We start from the raw sequence: 16,816 nt of genomic DNA on the forward strand, positions 1-16,816 counted from the left end.
ACCTGGAATTCAGTGGCAGAAATTCTTTCTACAGACACACATGTATTTTAGAATAGTGTGGCCTTTATTGCAAAGTCCTCTTCAAAGAGGCTTGTACCTTGTTATTGGTTTTCTGAGTTTCTGCTTTGCTCAAGAGAGGAAACACTGATGAATCTGCTTTTAAGCTTTGCTTTTCTGATGAAAAACTTCCCTACAACTGTAAAAGAATATTTGAAGGACAAACCAGTCAACATTCCTTAGTAAAACTGCTATATTTCACATTGTTACCCGATATTCTATAAGAAATAGTGGAAAAATGATGTATTTTTCTTCCCAGGCCAATATGAAACCATCCCTCAATAACTTATCACTTGTGGGACAGAAAAGAAATTAAAATCAACCCTTCTGTGAGTATCCAGGTGTAACTAATAGCATCACTTCATGTCCATGTACCTGCAGGTAGCGTCGTAAGCAGAAATTACCTTCCAGTACTGTTGAAAATGCATGATCTAAAGGAGAGTCCATCCATTTCTTCAAAGCTATTGTGGCTCTGAAAGCTGTCATATAGGTATGAGATTCCCTTTGGAGTTTAATTTCATAAACTGATAAAAGGCAAGAGGAAAATAAAAAAATGGTGGATTAATTTCCCTGTGATGGGTAACATTTTTCATGTGTGATAGTGATGAGATGGTAATTGTCTCTGTTACAGAACTGCCCGCTGCTTTTTTCCGTCACACCATGCGATGGGAAAGGGGAGAATGAAGCTCTTCCTTCCTTACCTCTTCTTGTTGCAATAAACACTCATGACTAAATAGAACTGTGGAGAACATTTTTTCATTTGGATTATAAATTTAAAGTTGGAAGTCTTTGAACCTTGTAATTTCTTACAAGGAATAAAGCCACTCAAAGAGCAATAAAAGAAGTAGGGCTGTATCCTCAGCCCTGAATAAGCTCACCTAAGGAGTCTTCCAAAGCCACAGACTACAGAAGTGCAAACGATTATATTAGTTGAGCAGCAATTTACTGAAGTTAGGAAAGGCTGTTTCCAGGTTTTCTCTTGGAAGTTTCCCATTTTTGATGAAACTGAAGTTCAATGAAACCTGCGGTTCAGGGAAGAACATTGCTCACAAGTAATGAGACCTTGGTTTTCAGACAACTTTCTGTCCACTTAAAGGTTGTCAAAACTTTTGGTAGATGTATCAAAGGTAGATATCTATTTAATATCTTTGAAGCCATTTTTAGAGAATTAATTTGGAAGAAACCATGAAAAACATATTTGAAAATCTAATAAGTTGTAATAGAAACAGATCTTATGGAATCAGAATTAGAAATCAATCTCTGTAATGAGAAATTAAAAGTAGATTTTCATGTCTCATGGCAGAGTTCACATCTGATGATAGCATAATCATATGTAGGATAATATGGTTTGTAGGGTAATATGATATATAGGATAATAAGGTTTGGCCTGAAGTTGTAATCTGAGCTTTCTTCCAAGGTAGCTGAATGCTAATCCTTCATTTAAGTCTTAGTAAGTGTATCCTAGCTATAGTAGGCCCTATGCATTGATTTCTGAAAAACTATGATGTGTCTATCAGAAATGTTAAAATTATAAATAAGGGAAGAAATTGGGAGCTTCCTGATGTATATCCTTGAACTTCTAGTCTCTAGCATAAACACATGTTTTGAGGCACAAAGCTGCATGTATTTCTGTAGAATTAAAAGGAGATCCTCCATCTCTGTCATGTAAAGAGACAGTCATTGAGGGACGGCATCAGAAACACCAGTGAAATGAGAGCCTCTGCTAACCATATCAGCAGAAAATAATGAAAAGAAGGCAGTTTATGACTCTGAAACAGAGGCAGAAAAGGGAAATTCTTAAAAACAAGAATTGTAAAACTTGAGAATGTGGATATAGGAAAACAGCAGTGACTGTAAAATTAGAAAAAGTTAACTAGATTCACTTCTCTCTTCCTTCAAGGGCAATGCTAATCCTAAAAGGTCAAAATAATGAGAATATGAAACACCAGTGTGAAAGAAAATCTTAAAAATGCATAGCTCAGGTCATACAGATTTCTCAATAATAAATGTACTTTCTCAATAGGGGAAGTTTGTGTCTCAGTGGGGGCCAGATTCCCTCTGCTCATGTTGAACAACGCAAGGAATGGGACAAACTGTGAAGTGTGAAATAATGAGCTTCTCAGAAGGAGCAGTGGTGTTGGATGAGGTAAATAAAACGTGATGACACTTGTCTAGACAACCACTGGTGCTGAATTAATTGTGAATGAACATACTAGCATGCACTGTTGCATTATCTAAACAGTATCTCACCATTCCTACCCTCCAAAGTGTTGCTTTTTGCATCTTCTTTGCCACATACACTAGCAGTGGTTTGCAGTTGTGGTGTTTTCCTAACAAGGAAGCAGTGTCCCTCCTCCCTGTCATATTCCTCTGAGGAAACCTGGGGTTAGGCATGAAGAATGGTCTCTTCATGAAGGATTTTATACATGGATAGTCAGGTCAGTGGTTTTTTTTATCAATATAAAACATTCACAGGAAACTAATGCAACATTCCTACAAGTATGTTCACAAATGAAATGTATTCCTGAAATAATTTTAAAAGTCATGCTCTGACACTTGATATAAGAGGGAAGGAGTCAGGCTGCCAAAGAGGAGAAAGACCAAAAATTCATACAGGCTGTGAAGAAGCTTGTATCACAAATACTATGTGAATTATGTATAGGTTTGGATCACCATGGGTGAAAAAGGGATTTACACATCTAATATACTGAATCAGTGATTCAGACACTAACTTTTGGATAAAAGGAAGCATTATACCTTTATCTTCCCTGGTCTTTTGCAAGGCAAAGGTGGTGAAAATAATCAGCTCCCAGACCAAAAATTTCCTACTACTAAATATCACCACCTTATCAATACATGGGTTACTTTCTACCTTCTTTAAGGTAGGAAGAAAGATGTATGGACCGAACACACAGATGACTATTTTACAGACACTGTGCATGACAAGCCTGAGATTCATACTGCTGGGCAGTGTTTCAACCAGAAATTAGGTGCCTAAAACTGGATTTTGTATGATTTAGTCCTTCCTTCTTCCAGTTTCAGTTCTTTGTTGTTGTGGTGGTTTAACCTCAGTGAGCAAGTAAGACTCACTTTTCACTCACTTTCCCCCAGGGGGGTGGGGTAGAAAATCAGAAGAGAAGTGAGAAAACTTCTGTGTTGAGATAAAGACAGTTTAATAAAAGCTGTATGCACAAGGGAAACAAAACCAGGAATTACTTCCCTGCTTCACACCATCAGGCAGGTGTTCAGCCTTCCCAAGAAAGCTCCATCATATGTAATGGTTCGCCTGGGAAGACAAATATCATCAATCCAGACCATTCCCCCTTCCTTCTTTTCCCTAGCTGTTAATGCTGAGCATGACATCATATGCTATGGAATATCCCTTTGAACAACAGGAGTTATCTGTCCTAATTGTGTTCTCTCTCATCTTGAGGACTCCAAGCCTCCTTGTTGGTGGGGTAATGGGAGAAGCAGAAAAGACCTTGAATCCGTGTAAACACTGCTTGGGAGCTGCTAAAACATCTCTACATTATCAACACTATTTTCAGAATGATTCCAACATATAGACCATAGTAGCTGCTATGAAGATAATTAACTCTATCCCAGCCAAAACCAGCACATTCTCCACATACCATTTGTCATGCTCAGGTCCCATACTACCCAATATATCTTCATTAACTACCAGTCCTCATCTCATCCTTTGATATAACAGGCAAATATCATTACCTTAGTATATGGACCACTCCTGTAAAATGTCCATAGAATGACTAGAAATATCCACAACATGTCCATAGAGTTCATTTAGCCCATGACTTCAGGCTCCATCTCTTACGGTGGTGTCACAGTTATTCTCACAAAAAAACATCACTGCTTGAACTATTGAATTAGGAAAGCTACTTGGACATATAAATTGTTAGATATACTGAAGATATGCTAGGCCTATATAAGATTTCAATTTGACTTTCTTTAAGACAGCTCTTTTAACATCTGTTTCTGCATTCCATGGCTAGTTTACTCGTAGGCATGCTAACTCTCCTGGGAATCTAAATACTAAATTGTAAAGCAAAAGTAACTTATTTAAACCAACGAATACCATCTTCATAAAATGGAGAGAAAAAGTGTAGGATAGCATCTATTTACAAAAGTAATTATTTGAGCAGTGGCAAAGAGCAAATATATTCCTAAATCATTGTTCACACAGAAGTTAAGCAAAAAGAGTTTACATTTCCTTAATAAATTATTCACTGAAAATCATTCACTCAAATCCCTCTACATTAAGGCTTCTAATTTTTCCAGGATATGTGACAAATGACTTCACATCATTTAAATCATGCCTGGATGCAACTGTACAGCCTCCAGCAACATGCAGCTCAAGTGGGAAGAAGTGTAAATACTCACAGCAGCTTCCATATCAAAAAGCAATCACGGTTCTCATTGAAACAAGCTGAGCTCTTTAAAAGAATGTTAATCAGCCCTCTTCAGACAGATCATCTCACTGGAGACAATGAACAGTGAGTCCTCTACTGTTTACAGTCTCTGACCAGGTACTTTTAAAGGGACTTACTTGTGGAGGATGAAAAGTACATTACATTAAGATCTTTTCAGAAACTCTGGTGATTTTTTTCTTTCTATGTCTATAGTGTTATATTTGCAAGTGGTTGCCAGAATTATTAAACACAATCTGGAGTTTTCCTAGAAATCAGAAGTAACCAATCCCATCACAGAAATAACCTCTTCTACACAAGCTTCAATGCTATGCTCTATATCATCAGCTCCATTGAGGGAACTATGCAGAAAACAGACAGCTATGTTCTTGATCAAGCTCCTGAACATAAAACTGGAGGTTATTTGCATAACCTCAGGAATATAAGAAATCTCTCTTCTCTGTGCTTTATGGTACAGATCTATGTTTGCTCATCCAAAGGAGAAAATATTTTAGTGGACTGTAAGGCTGATGAGGTTAAGCTGTGCATACCATTGACAGAAAAGTGGAATACATTTAAAGTAGGCAGAGATGCAAAACAGCTCTTTGTTCTATATGAAACTGTGTAGAAGTTCTATTCCTGTATCTATTTCAGTATCTAGGCCTTCTTTATAGTGCTGTATGCAATATTTCTAGCGAACAAGAGGAGGAATATAAGGTGAAGTAATCTCACCTTTTTAAGCAAAATGACTGAGAAATTTTGCTGCTTTTCTCATTACCTGAAACACTATCTATTTGGGGTGACCTGTTTTTAAGTTTCTGATTATCGAGCTGATTATCTATTCTGACCTTAGCCCTGGCTGCTTGGTAAAGTCAGCAATAAGTATGCTTTGCAAAATGTGCTAAGAGTCAAGTAATACTCAGTATAAAAATCTATGTACTTAGCACACAAAAAAACAACAAAAAAGAAAGAAAATTTTGTATAATTACATTGAAATATTTTATTTAGATAACAGAAATGTTTAGCTCGTTATGCTTTCTGCAGGCTGTAAAAAAAACATTCAAGCTCATTTTTTTAATAAACAGAGACATCGATTGGAATGTGAATGTATCCAAAGTGCTTTTGATACAACCTTAAAACATTCAGAACATGATATTTTTTTTCAATCATCTCTTATAAAAAATCCTGTGTCACCACAATCTATCAAGAGTTTTAACACAATGAAGAACTAATATTTTTTTTTTTAGTATTTCTTTTACCATAAGAAGCTAAGTGGCTATACTGAAAAAAGTTAGAGTTTGCAGTGGTGTTACCAGATAGTACATTATTAATTCTTCTAGTAATTTTTCTTAGGTAAAAAAAAAAAAGGTTAAATGGGTTTTCTTGTCCTGAAATTAGAGATTTCTGGATGCTTATAGAGCCTTATACCGACCTCTCAATTATGAGATTTGGACAGTGTCATAGTTCTTGATCCAAAGTAGGGCCTAAATCACAGAGTAAAAATAGCAATAATAGGGAATAATACTACACTCTAATTTATCTTCTCCAGAAAAATATCAAGCTGCTTCTTTACCTTTTTAAAGGTAACTTAAAATTGTGGTCTCAGGAGCAAGACCAGTGAGAAGGAACAGTGACACCGGTGGCCAGGCAGCAGGAGGTGGTGGTTTTCTTTGGAGGGTGAAAGAATGCTAATTGTCCTCTTTCTTTTCTTAATAGCCCTTTCCCTGGGGTGATTAATTTGTTAAAAAAACTGTGCTTCTCTTGATTGTTAACTCCTTCCTAAGACTCTTTTCAATGTGGTGTCATTTTTCCTGAAATAAACCACTGTAGTTCCTTCAAACCATAAAGCTGGTTACTTTTGCAATTTGTAGGATGTAGAAGCAAAGTGATTAATACTCCCTCACAAACAAAATATAAAATATTAATAGTTACAGACCATAACAGGAGCTAAAGCCACAAAAGTACAGTATTCATCTTTGATGTGGGTTGTGTTGATAGATTTTCCTTTATCCTGCAAAAGAAGGAAACTGTGAGAGAGCAGCGACTTCTTGGTTTTTTTCTCCCCAGCACAGATAAATACCCAGAATGGACTACAGCAGCTTGCCATAAGCCACTGTCTGTTCAGTCTCTGTGGCACCACTGTAGCTGTCAGGTTTATTTAAATTGCTCAATGCCAACTATGTTTTGGCTTCAGTAGCACTGACATATACAAAGCACTGTATCTGAGGCAGATGCAGTTTCAGGTTTTTAAATGGCAACAACCTCTATCCTAAAATACATTGAGGATGTACAAAAGAGGGGCTGAAGACTGTTTCATCCACTGTCTCTCATGACAGCAGAGGAGTAATTTGTCATCTTCAGAAACAAATCACATACAGCTTAATGACTATTAGTTTCACCTAGAAAATAACAGACCGTATATATATTTAATATTCTGTTCTACTAAGCAGGATCTCAGCATGTGGTTACTGACATTCACTCATTCAGCTGCATGCGTACATGCTTAAGAAAGGAAACTTATTAGCTTCAGTAATGACACACAAGCTCAGTTCATGGTCAGATCTGAACTACTGCTCAAATTCCACAACCCCTCAGCTGAAATCATTCTGTGACTTCACCTAAAATAACTGACACTTGAGAGAAAAAGCAAGAGGAGATCAATTTGCCTGCTACGATGATGTCTAATTAAAACACCGTATGTGCTGAGAGACTTGTCACAGTTTGTTAAACCACTGAAGGAGTTGCTTGCATTAACTCTATTTTAGAAGAAAATCCTCCTTTTTTATTTGTTACAAAAAAGCTAATTTCAAATTTAAATCTGGGAATCCTATTAGCTTCTATATGGGTATTATGTTCTCTAAATATAAATATACCTGTTAATAAAGCTCTTTACTATTTGAGAAACATATTATGTATTTCCCAATACAGTCTTTTCATTTTTCTCATTTCCTACAACTGATAATTTGATCTACATGTGATTCAGAGTGCCCAGATTCAGCCTGTACTGCCTTGTGTTTGACTCTGTGCTGCCTTCTATTTGAGCTGTAATTTGAGTCTGTTCTGAACTGAATGTGAGTCTGTCCTGAATCAAATTTGACTGTGAGTAGTTACAATATTTGAGTAGTTGTCTCACCCGGTACTGTCTTATTTGTGTGTCCTTGACTGTGTACCACCCTGAATGTCTGTGTGCCACCCTGAACGTATCTGTATTTGAATGTGTACTCTATTGTTAATAACTATGTACTTGACTCTCTTGTAAACTCTATGCCTGTGTGAACTGTAATGTAACTGACTGTAATTGACTGTGTATAGCACTGTAGCTATGTACTTGCATCCATTGCCTTGTAACTGTACTGGCATGCATTGCTTTGTAAGTCTACTTATAAACATTGCAACTGACTGTAGTGACTATTGTAATTCACTGTGTACCCGACTGTGTATTGCATTGTAACTAAGTACTAGACTGTGGATTGCCTTGTAACTATGTACTTGATTCTATTGCATTGTAAATTACTAGGAATTGTATTACCTGTTGCTGGAGGATCTTGCAGTATAGCTGGTTTGGTTGTTGCAGGGTGGCTCACTTGTATGATAGTGGTTTAGGGATAGGCTGTGCTTGTACCTTGTATGTGGAGTTATTTTTTTTTCCCTTTAAGACAACTTAAAAAAAAAAATAAAATAAAGAACCCCCAGTGGGACGTTAATATTTTTTTTTCTTCCCCAGCTGTTTGGGTTTTTTTTTTTCTTCAGGTTCTGGTTAGCCTGTGAGGTGATATTCATCTCCTGTGTTCGGAAGCAGAACAGACCTGGGACCTAGATTTTGGTAGGCAGGATGAATTAGAACGCCCTTAAGAAAACTGCTTCTGAGGAGCAATGTGGATGAGGGGAGAAGGTGTGTAGAAGAAGGGAGGCAGAATTCGGGAGCTGAGAGTGAGGTGTGGCTTGTGCAGTAGTGGAATGAGGGTTGAGGAATGTGTATGTCCAATCTTGAGTAATAACGGGATAGGGCGTAGGTTTTCTTGTGCTGTATATGTGGAGTTGACTTTTTTTTTTTTTTTTTTTTTTTTCCCCCCAGCTCTTTGGGTTTTTTCCTATGTCCCAGTCGATCTTCCAGGCAATATTCACTGCCTATGTTTGGATGCAGAAAGACCTGGGACCTATGTTTTGGCAGGCAAGATGTCTTAGGGGGCCCCTGGGAGCACAGTTTCCGGGGAGTACCATGGATTCAGGGCAAAAGCAGGCACCAATGACAGTCAGATCTAACTGGGATCTTTGCAAGAGAGCATTGCATATGAGTTGTGTCAGAGGGGTGACTTGAGGGAGAAAATAAAGGCAGCAGCAAGATGGCAAGCCAGGCAGGTGGTGTGAAGGTGCCTAAGTTTAAGGGGTAACTCACGGTCTTAGAGAAAGGGATTGTTGGAGGGGAAAGATGTCTTTTGGGGTGGGGACCAAATGGGAGCTTGAATAAAGAGGCATTTGCTCTGGTTTTGCGTGTTGTGTCATTACTTCCTAGGCCAGAGACCAATAAATTGAATCAAGAGGTGTTTGCTCAGGTTTCGTGTCATGTGTCACTATTTCATAAGCCAGGGACCAATAAAACTGGAATAAAGCTGTATTTTCTCTTGCTGTGTCCTGTGTCATTATTTCTTAACCTGTGCAATAATAAAGGTTAAATAAAGAGAAGATGGGTCTTTTATGTTGCCTTTTTTGTGAGTCTGGAGTGGATGTGTGAATGTGTGATCCTTTGGTTTGTCTATGTCTATTTTTGTGTATGTCTTGGTGTCTTGGTGTCTACTTGTATTGGTCTCTCTTCTTGTCTTTATTTTGGTCAACTCTTTTTCTCTCTACTCGCTTTTTCTGTTTCCTTACACTTTCTCTGTTTCCCTCCTCTTTCTCTCAATATTCCTTCTTGTATCTTTGTATGTCTAACTTTGTCACACTTTTTTAGTGAAAAAGCCAAAAAACAAGTTTTTAAATTTAAAAACAGCCCTAGCAGCTGCTCGGGAGAAAAGAAAAATTACTCCCAGGCAGCTGCTAGGGCTGCACCAGACATATTTTTTTCCTATACTACTAGAATAAATTACCGTATAAACACAGTACATACTACATCTACCTACTCAAATAGATAAATATATAGAAAGAATAGCAAATCACACCTACTACTAATTAATCACCTAATCAATATGCAAATTATGTATTTTTTCCACATCAGCACACACTACTGTGTGTAGAAACTAAAAAACAACTAAAAACCAATCCTCTACACACCAATCAACGCTATAAAATACCAATCTAACCCAACATCACGCCCAAAGACAATGCACAAATTACAACCAACATACACACCAAACAAAAGGCAAAATCAGTCCAAATAGAAAAAGGCTCATGGTAAGTCAACAGTTTTTGTCACCTGAAGTCATCCATTTTACCTAAAACCAATTACATTTTACAGTTCAGGGTGACAGTAGCAGTCGCTGTGAGTGTGGCTATGAGTGTGAGGGTGAGTGCTAGTATGACTTTGAATATGAATGTGAGTGTGACTCTGAGGGTGAGTATGAGTGTGACTCTGAGTGTGAGTGACAGTGTGAGTATTGAGAGTGACAATGAGTGTGACTGAGTGTGAGTATGAGTGTGTGTGACGGTGAGTATAAGTTTGAGTGACAGTGTGAGTATGAGTGACTCAGTGTGTGACTATGAGTGTGAGAGTGAATGTGAATGTAAGTGTGAGTGTGAATATGACTGATTTCAGGGTTTGGTTAGGGATCAGAGAATCACAAAGCCTACAGCTGAAATGACACTGGGGCTGCAAAAGGAATGCCAAGTGTGGTACATAACTGCACCAAACTTGTTCCTTCAACAGCTGTCTAATCTGGACATCCAATTGCCTGCAGCTGTAAAATGCAATTAGGGTTAGGGTTAGAGTTGGGGTTAGGGTTAAGGTTAAGAGAACCACAAAGCCTAAAGCTCCAGTGAAGCTGAGGGTGCAAAAAACATGCCAAGGGTAGTATATCACTACACCAAACGTTCTTCTTCAGCTTTCGAATCTTGACCACCCAGTCAGACTGTGACTTTTATCCTCTAAATCCAATTTATAATCTAGACTACTCATGGTTTTAAGAGCTCCACTTCAACTAGAGGCCACAGTTTATTAATTTGAGTTTCCCAGATCTCTTAGATCTTCAAATTTTGGCCAAGACTACTGCATTTTTAAGCAGGCTTGAGAGAGAAATAGCACTCACACAGAGGTAACACTTATTAAGATAAGATAAACTGAACAGATTTACCTGAGATCTGGCCAGACAAGAACAGCCATTATCATCCTTCCTACCTTTACCTCTCTAGTTTTATTTCTTTTGCTGCATTTTTTTCAATCTTTTTCCTCCAACAAACCTTCATCCTTATTTCTCCCTAGCTTTGATCCTTTTACCTAAAGATCCTCTAATAAATTAAGTACATTTCCACAGCCTCTTTAAGGGTTGCAATATTAAACTTTATATGAACCCCAAATTCTCTCTTCTTTATCCACAAAATCTATCTTGACTGTACTTTCTAAAAAAAGTCTGATATTCCGTTAGGCAAAAACTGCCCTTAAATGTCATGGCAATCTGGAAAGAAGGTTCTCCCGAGTCATCCTGGTGGATTCCACACAATGACAATGGTCCAATCATTCTCTTCTGAAGGTTTCAGGTGCAGCATAATGCACCATTTCCGCTGAATGTCTTAATAAAGTTCTTTGGCTGCTTTTCTTCCTTATCCTTAGCTTCCTCTTTGCTTAGTCTTTGGTCAGATAACCTAACAGTATATACCCAGCCTCCCTCACTATTATTGGTGTTGGATTTTAGCTGCTTTCCTCAAGCTCCCATCTATCCTGGCTTTGAAAAGCTCCAGGATAAGGGACACCCAAAACTTCTTTGGACAACCTCTTCTAGTGTCTTTCCACCCTCACTGTATATTTTTTCCCCTAATACCTAATCTACCCTCCTTCAGTTTAAACATCCCATAATCATTGGTTGACTTAATAAAGATATAATGAATCACAATGATATGCATCGTGTAACTGCATTATTATAAAGATATAATTAGAAGGAGCACATTTTGTTATGTTGCTTCTTGAAGTTTGAATATTTATAGTGCTCAGCAAACATCTGTAAAGATTTTTCTTAGCAGTCACAAAGTGAATAAACTTTATATTTTTTGAAAACTGAGATTCTTATATTTCTAAGAGCTGTCACTGTAAAGAAACAAGTAGTAATGTTTACAGAAACAACCACCAAAAGGATTTTAATTTGCTCTTTTATTTGCTTTCTTAGAGCTCGAAGTCATTAAGCTCTAGCAGGCCAGAGGTCACAATGCCAGAAGCAAAAGTACTAGATGAAAAAGTAATGAAATGTTGATATAAAACATTCCCAAGACAGCCAGAAAGATTAGGAATCTGTTCTATTTTATTTTTTCATATCTACTGATGGATGGTATGATATTTTTACCTATTTATATTCAAAATTTTAAAAAAAATCTCCACTTTGCTTGATGCTAATAATAGATGTTCGGGTAGGATTAATTGTTCACTATAGGAGCACTGCCTTCTGTAAGTAGCATGTTTTACAAATCAATTATAACAAATTAATTTTTACAGTGAGTCTCAATTTGACAGATTACTTTTGAACCTCACCATTCAAAAACTCTCTCCTATACCCTGTATTATACAGAGCATATCTTAATTTTATGGCTAGGATTACATTTAAAAACCTTGGAGATACATATATTTCTTGTTTTACTGTCAGGTGTCCATATTTATGCATTTAGAAACATTCCCAATTTTCCCCAGTCCTTGAAACAACTTTGGAAATTAGTTCAATTTGTGGCCACTGTAGTCTCATAAAACGAAAGCTGGAAGTTCTGTGCTTCAGTCTGAATATTTGGACACTGAATCTTGACTAAGGTTTCCTGTTTAAATCCTTCCATCTTCCTTTGCCACAAACCCCAGTGACCTTCTTTCAGAATTTAGAATAAATATCCCTTGACACTTTCTAGATACTGCGTACTAAATGTGACAGCAGTTGCAATATTGTTTGAAATTATACTTCAGTTATCAATTCATAGCATAATCAAAACTTGTTTTTGATAGAACTGAGGTTTAAATGTCAGATTTTCTCCAAGTTTGTGCCTGACAAGAGTCATTGAAATTTCTTAAAACAGCCTTATGGCCCTGTGTCTGTCATATGCTTATTCATGACAATAGGGTTTTATTTTTCAGACAGAACTTTAATCTGTTTCCAAAACACTGAAAAAAAGATCTACATGCAGCTCATTCATCATGGCAGTTAATTACTATATAAATTATGAATATTTACTTTGTCCTTCATGCAGTTAATTGACATTTGGTGGTAGTATTAAATAGTTTACACTAATCACCTGGAGTGCTCACTTCCACACACTTATGTAAGCTTTCTTCCTTTTAAGCCCAGGGATATGATATGAATATGCATTTGTGAAATAAAGAAAAATAAAATATTCTAACTGAAAATCACAACATGTAATTATGCTGTAATTCAGGATTGGGACCAAATATTCCATAATATTTTACAGTTAATATTGACAGTAGGATAAATTGCCTCATATGTTAGTACGCCTCCAGATCACTCCTCAATAACACTCTCACCTTTGGCTGGTTGATTCAAGGAATTCTGAATCACATGTTAATTACATATTTAAGTAGTGACTTTTTTTTTTTTTTTCCCCAGAGGATAACTGTATTTCAACTTGAGTGAGATCTGTAGCTCTGAGAACTAATGGTACTTTAGCAAGGCTTAATAAAATGCATTCATGGTTTGCCAACATATCCTTCATATTTAAAGCAAAGAAATTACATGGTTTGGTCTTTCTAGAACTGCAGTCATAAGTTACTAATCTTTGAAGCAAGCCTTGTAGCTAAACAATTATGCATGATGTATAGGGTAGAAGAACAAATGCAAAACAAGGAAAACAGATGCTTTAATTTCCTGATAAGAATAATCATAAAGTTTTATCTTCTTGTTTTTCTTTCCACTCATTTTTTTACTGTAAGCTTCTCTCATTCTGTGAAGACTTTGGGGGTTAAAATTTTAACCCCCAAGGTTCTGCGAATTTCTCTGTTTAAACAAAACGTGAGAAATGTAATTTCCACTTGTAAGTCAGAACTCTTGAGAGAGCAAAGATCTTGCCTTGGAGAAGCAGCTACTCACAATCAGACCTATTTAAGACCATGGAAAAAAGAGGGGGGGGAGGTAGGGAGTGACTATCATGAATTTTATTTTAATTTTGCAAATATGATACAGTAAGCAGATCAAGAACAACACTATTTGCACAATGTAATTAATAATTCTGTGCACTGAATTCTTGTTTGAGAAGATAGTAGGCTCACAAGTATAGGAAGGGATGAGTACCTGAACTCCATGCAGAAATAATTTAAAGTCAGCAAGATGTCTGAAGACTGTCTTTGTCACATCAAGTAGCTTTTTATCAATATTATACTTGTGCAGCATGGGAAAAAAATCATCTTCTATTTTTCTTCTATCAGACTTTGCTGATATCGGCAATAGATGCAAAGTAATAAATACCCCATCTTCACCAGGTAAATTACAGGTAATAATAAAAATAGCATAAAAAAAAAAGTAACAGATGTGTGTGCTTATACGTCTCTTATCAGGATTATAGGTTTTAAAAGCTTATACATGTTTTTTTTTTTTTTTTGAAGGTTAGTTAATCTTCCTGTATTGATCTCATGGCTACGTTAAATAAGCTGTCACACTCATATAACTCATCTTTGTGTGAAGTCATCCTCCCTTCTCTCGGTTTCAATTACACATTTAATTTTTCTTGGTTAGTCTAAGAAATCTTCAGGTAGAAGCAGCTTTTTCTCCCTTGCAATCATATCTATTTTTGTTTTGTAGAGGTTTCTCTTGATGTCAACAACCTGCTCTCAAACTGTTCTTCTGTGCCCTTTTTTTTTTTTTTAATCTATATGAACTTTTTTAAAAGAATGCAAATATGTTAATGAGTTCTGAGTCTGGATTTTGCATAAACAACTCATACCGTACGCACTTTTTCTTTATATTTTTTTTATTTATATCTTTATTTCTAATCATAGAATCACTCATCTTCTATGACTGGAAAAGGTTTCTTGGGTCATTAGTTTCAATCTTTTTGCACATAGCAGGTTTCTTTTTCACTATTAGTCTGTCTCCTGGAGGTGTGTGTGTATGAACACGTAAACACATGAATCATAGAATCAGAGAAAGGTTGGGGTTGAAAGGGACCTTTAAAGGTCATCTAGTCCAACCCCCTTGAACTAAGCATATATTTCTAAAATTTAAGGTAATTCTCTGTTAGATGACTGCAGCAACTATACTCCAGCTTTCTCTCTAGGCATCCTTTCATTATGTATATTTATTAATGATCAAAAAAAAAAAAAAGACCCCAATGTAATTACCCTTTTTTCAGTTTCAAGTCCAGCTATGCTCTCTCATGCATTGTATGTATTCTACCTATCTCCTTTGAAAATGATATTTAAAGCAGTATTCTAAAATACAGTTGACCTCAGTATTTTCTCTTACATAGAGAAATGTGGTTTTTTTTTCCTTCTGAGCTGCATATACTAATGTCCCTAAATTACATGCTGGGCAGTGCTGGGCTCTGCAAAGTTATTAGATAGAGCCTAACCTATCTAAGATCAGCCTGTCCATGCAATTGTTGAGTTACTCTGAGAAAATCAATTAAATGTCCCATGGACATAAGGGATAAGGGATAAGGGATCTCTTCTCACAGAAATAGATGCCTCTCAAATTTGTGGATTTTGATATGAGTTAATATCTTTGGCCAAAAAACCAAGGTCCCACAGGAACAGGTTTGTAAGGTTTCCCATCATCAGGAATGTTAAAAATTCTTATTAAAGATTATAATTTAGACTTGAAAGGTCCTAAAAGCATTTTTCTAGACAATCTCATGTGAGTGTCTAGAAAAAAAATTCTTATGTGACAAGTGTGGATCAGCTGGAAGGCAGGAGAGCCCTGCAGAGGGACCTGGACAGACTGGAGAGTTGGGCTGATTCCAGTGGGATGAGGTTCAACAAGGTCAAGAGCCAAGTCCTGCACTTTGGCCACAACAACCCCATGGGGAGCTCCAGGCTGGGCACAGAGTGGCTGAGAGCAGCCAGACAGAAAGGGACCTGGGAGTCTGGATTGACAGGAAGCTGAACATGAGCCAGCAATGTGCCCAGGTGACCAAGAAGGCCAATGGCATCCTGGCCTGGATCAGGAACAGTGTGGCCAGCAGGTCCAGGGATGGGATTCTGCCTCTGTACTCAGCGCTGGTGAAGCCACACCTCGAGTCCTGTGTCCAGTTCTGGGCCCCTCAGTTCAGGAAGGAGATTGAGGTGCTGGAGCAGGTCCAGAGAAGAGCAAGGAGGCTGTGAAGGGATCCAGCACAAGTCCTATGAGGAAGGGCTGAGGGAGCTGGGGCTGTTCAGTCTGGAGGAGGCTCAGGGGAGACCTCATCACTCTCTACAACTCCCTGAAAGGAGTGGGTAACCAGGGGGGGGGGTCAGTCTCTTTTCCCAGGCAACTCTCAACAAGACAAGAGGGCGTGGGTCTCAAGTTGTGAGGTTTAGATTAGATATTAGAAAGAATTTCTTTACGGAGAGAGTGATCAAGCATTGGAATGGGCTGCCCAGGGAAGTAGTGGATTCTCCGTCCCTGGAGATATTTAAAAAGAGACTGGATATGGCACTCAGTGCCATGGTCTGGTAACCACAGTGGTAGTGGATCAAGGGTTGGATTTTATGATGTCAGAGGTCCCTTCCAACCCAGTCAATTCTATGATTCTATGATTCTATGATTCTATGATTCTATGATTCTATGATTCTATGAATATGATTGTGGATGGCCATTCAACTGCCTGGCACTCCCATTCCATTTTCCTAGCTCTGAACACATTTCAGATGTTAATGACTGCAAGCAATAAAACTACTTAACAAATGTAATTTTCAGGTACTTCCTTGGAAGAAGACATTAAAATGTTCTATTACTTCTTCACGAAAATGTTGGCTTTACACAGCTGCAGTATAAATCAGCTTTAAAAAATAGAAGATTATAGAAATTATATTTTTTATATAATAACAGTAATCACACATTGATGGATTTTATGAGTCTACTACTCACAAGTTAGGAGATTTAATAGTCTCTTGCATTTCCAACCCTTTATCTGAGCCTTTCTCTGAACTATTTTTGAAAAGGAAGAATTTCAAGCATTACTCAGACGATATCACAAAGGAACTGACTTAAAATTGCACTGGAAACTGT

This window comes from Calypte anna, chromosome 1 (assembly GCF_003957555.1).
Source record: "Calypte anna isolate BGI_N300 chromosome 1, bCalAnn1_v1.p, whole genome shotgun sequence".
Lineage (NCBI taxonomy): Eukaryota > Metazoa > Chordata > Aves > Apodiformes > Trochilidae > Calypte > Calypte anna.